This window comes from Capsicum annuum, chromosome 11, assembly GCF_002878395.1.
Source record: "Capsicum annuum cultivar UCD-10X-F1 chromosome 11, UCD10Xv1.1, whole genome shotgun sequence".
Lineage (NCBI taxonomy): Eukaryota > Viridiplantae > Streptophyta > Magnoliopsida > Solanales > Solanaceae > Capsicum > Capsicum annuum.
Genome location: NC_061121.1, coordinates 217,652,677 through 217,658,676, shown reverse-complemented (window position 1 = coordinate 217,658,676; position 6,000 = coordinate 217,652,677).

The following is a 6,000-nucleotide window of genomic DNA, read 5'->3' as shown; positions in this document are numbered from 1 at the left end:
GTTATTTTCAAAGAGACAATATTATTATTAATTGAGAGTTTCTCTTATTTACACCTTTGTGTGTGGCTACTTGGGATTTATCTTGCAATCCTATAAGAACGATTCTTTAGGAGGTAATGATTAATTCTTAATTTGATATCTTTGATTTTTATTAAAGTTAATTAGAGAAGGTGATTAGTCTTATACTAATTGTTGTCTTTAATTTCTTTAAAATAGGGGTCAAGATCACCTTTGGATCTAAGTTTTTGAATTGACTCTATTGGTATCATAATTAGTCTTAATCCACTAATTTTGAATACTAAGATCAATTAGGGTTCTTAGAACTTCATCTCGAAATTGGGGAGTTATTCTCAAATTTCATCTATCTTTAATTTCTTGTCTTTAATCTAGTATTTTCGCTTCCGCATTATTTTCTTATTTATTAACATAACCCGATTCTTATCAACCTCCCTCTCCATCCAGGATATTATTGTGCATCCTTAAGGCATTCATGTCAAAGTTAAGGTAAACAACCCTCCCTCTAACTGGTTTTTCAGTGCTATCTATGCTAGCAATGATTTTACTAACAGACAGTCTCTTTAGGACTTTCTCATTAATTATGTTGACTACCACATTACTCCTAGCAATACCCTCTGGCTTATTGAGGGCGACTTCAATGAGGTTCTCAGTGCCTCAGAGAAGTTTGGGGGGAACAACATTAATAGAAATAGAGTTGATACCTTTTGGAATTGCATAAATCATTGCAACCTGACTGATCTGGGCTTCAAGGGTAGTAAATTCACTTGAACTAATAAAAGATATAGGAATAAGAGGTCTTTCATCCTAGAAAGGCTGGATAGGTGTTTGGCTAATCTGAGTGGATGCATCTTTTTTCTGACTCTACTGTTACCCATTTGCCTAGAACCTACTCTGATCATTGCCCCTTTCTAGTCACCCTTCTCAAGTCTCAGCCTAGACATATAAATCCTTTAGGGTCGAATCTATGTGGTGCTCTCACCCCAGCTTCATCCAGGTTGTCCAAAGCTCTTTTGGGGTTGACAACCATCTAACTGATGCTATCCCAATTTTCCAAGAGCAAGCCACCAACTGAAATAGGCTCACCTTTGGCAACATTTTTAAGAAGAAGAGAGACATCTTAGCTAGACTCTCTGGTATCCAGAAGCCCCCCAGCTACCTTATGATCCTCTTCCTCCAGGATCTAGAAAGAGCCCTCACTAGAGATTACAACCTCATCCTTAGAAAGGATAAAGAGATCTGGAGTCTCAAATCCAGAATTTCTTAGCTAGCTGAGAGTGACTCTAATACTAGGTTATACCACTCTTCCATCCTTAATAAAAGAAGAAGAAGAAGAAGAAGAAGAAGAAGAAGAAGAAGAAGAAGAAATAGGATAAATGCTTTTAAGAATGATAGTGGTAATTGGTTGGTCTCCCCTAAGAACATAAATCATCATATTGCTTTCTACTACCACTCATTCTTTAAGACCAGCCATACCTCCTCCTTCAAGATCTGTCAAGCTAACCTCTCCTCTAGGGGATCTCTCATCTCTGAAGATCACCCTCTTCTTGATAGCATTCCCTCCTCTGAGGAGATTAGAAACATCATCTTCTTTTTTAAACCTGACAAGGCTCCTTGCCTTGATGGCCTCCATACCTTTGTCTACCAAAAATATTGGCGCATCCTTGGCCCCTCTGTCATCAGGTTCTGTGAAGAGACCCTTTTCAAAGGTACTATTGATCCTAAGGTTTACTCCACCTATCTTTGCCCCATCCTTAAATGCCTTATTACTTCCAATCTTAGAAATTTTAGGCTTTTTAGGCTTTGCAACACCCAATACAAATTGATCACTAAGCTTATTGCTAAGAGGCTCAAACCCCATCTGGTTAGAATCATTGGTCCTAGTCAAGCCAGTTTCTTTCCTAACAGAAGGACCTATGATAATGCTATCATTGTCCAGGAAGTGATCTCTCATTTCCAAAAGATGAAAGGCAAACAGGGTAGTATGATTCTTAAGATTGACTTGGAGAAAGCCTTTGACAGGATAGAATGGTCATTCATCAAGCAGGCTCTCCACTTCTTCAATATCCTCCAATCTTTCCCCCATTATCATGTCTCACATTTCCACCTCGACCATCTCTATTCCAATTAATGGGCAAAAGACTTAACTTTTTTCAACCCACTAGGGTATAAGGCAAGAAGACCCTATTTCTCCTTACTTTTTCATTATGTACATGGAACTCCTCTATAGGAGAATTGATCATGAGGTAGATATCTTAACTTGGCACCTTATTTCCATCAGTAAAAAGGGTCCTAAGTTTTCCCATCTTTTCTTTGCAGATGACCTTACCCTTTTGCCAAGGCCTCCACTACTAACTGTTCCATCATTTCTAAAGTGCTCCAGGAATTTAGTCTTCACTCTGGTCAAAAGATCAACCACTCTAAGTCTAAAGTCTTGTTTTCTAGGAACTACCCAATCCGAATCAAAGAGCAACTCTCTAATATTCTCCAGATGGATAGGATCCAAAGGAACTTTATTTGGGGTACCTTCTCTGAGAAAAAGAAGTTGCACCTTCTAAGTTGGGACTCTATCTCTAGGACTAAGAATGTTAGGGGCCTTGGAATCCAAAGGGCTAAAGACAGAAATATTACCTTCAGTGCTGGCTTAGCCTGGAGGTACTACCATAACACCAACAGCTTGTGGGATTCTACCATCAAGAGTAAGTATGAGAAACCTCATGAGCATCCTCCCAGTCCTACTAGTAAGTCTTCTTCCAGAATCTGGAAGTTCATTACCCAAGGTGGGGCCCTATGCAGACTTGGGGCCCAATGGGTGGTCCATAATGGGTAGAGGGTCAACTTTTGGATGGACAGATGAATTCGCCATCTTGAGCCTCTAAGATGCATTATTCATGGCCCCCTCTCCATCACTAATGCCAACCTAACTCTTGCTGAGGTCTGGAATGAGGGTGTTTGAAACTTTTCTAACCTCTCCCTCCCAATATCTAGGGCTCCTTTTAGAAAGAACCACAGGCTTAAAAAAGATAGGTTAATCTGGGGCCTCACTGGGAGTGGTTGTTTCACCACCAAATCTATGTATAACCTCATCACATCTCCTCTAAAACTCCTAAGTCTCATGTTAGTCATCCCTTTAAGTGGATTTGAAATACCAACTGCCCTTCAAAAGTTAAAAATTTTCTTTGGCTTTCCCAACATAACAGGCTTCCTACTTCTCTCTACCTTAGTAGAATAGGGATGGGCAATATCACTGCTTGTAGGGTTTGTAACTCCCAGTTGCAAGATACTGTCCATATTTTTTTTGAGTGCCCCATAGTCAAGGAATTCTGGGACAACCTCCTTGAAGCTGGCTCCAAGATTGACGGGCTCAACATTGACAAGTTCTATCCCTATAATTAGCACTCCACCTGGTCCTTGCTGAGATACAAAAGCTTTGATAAAATGATAAGCTGGCACAACATCTTTCCTTTCAGTCTGTGGAATATATGAAAGAACATAAATCACAATTTCTTCAACAACCCGTCCATCCAACCGCCCTAACTGGAAGTAGGTTTATAATGAAATCTTGGAGTACATCACTCTTGTTTACCCTAATAAATAATTTCATCGCAAAATAGACATCCACCTTAGATGGATCAGCCCCAAACAGGGTTCATTTATGCTTAACACTGATGGAGCTTGTAAAGGAAACCCTAGAAAGGGTGGCATCGGGGGTGTGATTCGTAAGTCAGATGGTAGATGGATTCTGGGTTTTGTGAAAGCTTACCCTTGGGCCACAAATAACCATATGGAGCTAGTTGCCCTCCACGAAGGGCTGCATCTAGTGGAAGAAAATAATCCCATACCTTTTGAAATCTTTATTGATTCGACTGAAGTTATTACATGGCTGGCTAATGGCAACTTACTTTATGATTCCATTATTGATGATTGCAGGTCAAAATTAAGAAGACTAGGGGTGTGTTTGGTATGAAGGAAAACATTTTTCAGAAAATATTTTTCAGTTTTCTTATGTTTGGTTGGCTTATATGTTTTGAAAAATGTTTTCCAAACCAACTTATTTCCCTCAAATCTAAGAAAAATGATTTCCCTTCAAAAAGTAAGGAAAACATTTTCCAAAACTCTCTTTCAACCCACTTTAAAGTTGAAATATTCATACAATTTTCAAAATCATTTACTCCGCCCACCGTCCCCAATACCTTATCACCCTAACACCACTCCTACCCCCACCCCACCCCGCCCCTACCCTTACCCCCAACCCTACCCCAAAATTCAATTGTTTTAAAAAATATTTTAAATTTTTTTCTTAGTCCATCCCCTACCCCCACCCCACCCCTACACCTACCAACCCCTTCCAAAAGTAATATCTACATTTTATTAAAAACTTCAAATTTTTCTCTTACCCCACACCCCCACCCCCCCCCCCCCCCCCCCCCCCCCCCCTTCGCCTCCCCCCCCCGCCCCTTCCAAAAATACACATTAAATAAAATTTATTTAAAAAAAAATTTCAATTTTTTTCTTCCCCCTCACTCCCCTACCCTGACCCTCAGCTCCTACTAACCCCTCCCCCCAGGGTTAATTTTTAATTTTTTTTTTTAACTAAAAAAATTTAAAACTTTTTCTTACCCCACCCCTACTACCTATTCTGACACCCTTATCCATCCGCCTACCAACTCCCTTCCCAAAAAAGGATTTAATTTTTTTAATTTTTTCTAAAAGAATTCTAAAATGTATTTTTACGCTTTAGCTAAACACTAAAATGTGTTTTTTGAAAAATATTTTTTCATTCACCATCCAAATACTAGAAAATATTTTTCAGAAAATATTTTCCATTCACCAACCAAATATAAGAAAACAAGTAAGAAATCAACTTGTTTTCCAAGAAAATATTTTCTAGAAAAATATTTTCCATGGAAAACACACCCTAGGAGGGCCCATGGTGTCACATTGCTATAGGGAGCAAAATGGGGTAGCGAATGCTCTGGCGAAGCTAGGTTCTCAGATGAAAATAGTCAAAAACCAAACTTAATAAGTTTTTAAATAATTAAAGGATCAAAACTAATAAATTTATAGTTAAGGAACCATTTTAGACTTACTCTTATAGTTAAGGAATTTTTTGTGTCATTTTCTCGTATCATATCTATTTCTATTATTTATTTATACTACTAGATATTGATGATCTATGCCAAATATATCATAAATATCTATTTTAATTTATTATTAAATATTATTTTTTTTAATATAAATAATTTATAATAATTAATTGAAGGATGATATAGTAAAATTATAATTGAAACAGATGAAGCAAGCATATCAACCTCTCAACTTCCTTTTATAAATAAGAGAAGATAAACGAGAATAGCCAAATTTCGTCGCCCTAACAGCCTGATAGGCTAATCATGTGCTTACACGTTGTTGTAATAGCTAACATATTCCTTTTTTGTCTTTTTGTGTCAATCTTTACAAGTAAAAGAAAAAATTTCACTTTATTATTTTATTGATAATCTGATCATTTTGGTGGTTGCTTCTTACTGCTTCCCTCGCCCCCACTCCCACCCACCCATCCTCTTCGTTCAATAAGAAATGATTAAAAATATTACTGTAATATATATTTTAATATTTGAAGTGTAGTGTAATTTTTTAAGATTTTTTTCTTTTTATTTTATTGCGGTTCATATTATTTTGTATTTTTAATATTGATATATTTTATTCGTTATAAAATAGTTAGCATATATAAATTTTGCACAATTTTTAAAAAATAATTAATAAAGAATATAAATTGACTAATATGATCCTATTATCTATTTAAGAGTAAATACATAATTACCCCCCTGATGTTGGTCGAAATTTTTAAAAATACACCTAAACTTTGAATTCGATCTATTACCCCACGATTCTTACTTAATTCGTTGCAAATACACTATTTTTCGTTGAATCTCAGTCACAACAAAGAGATTGAACACACGCACCAATCAAGTGCTGCCACGTGTT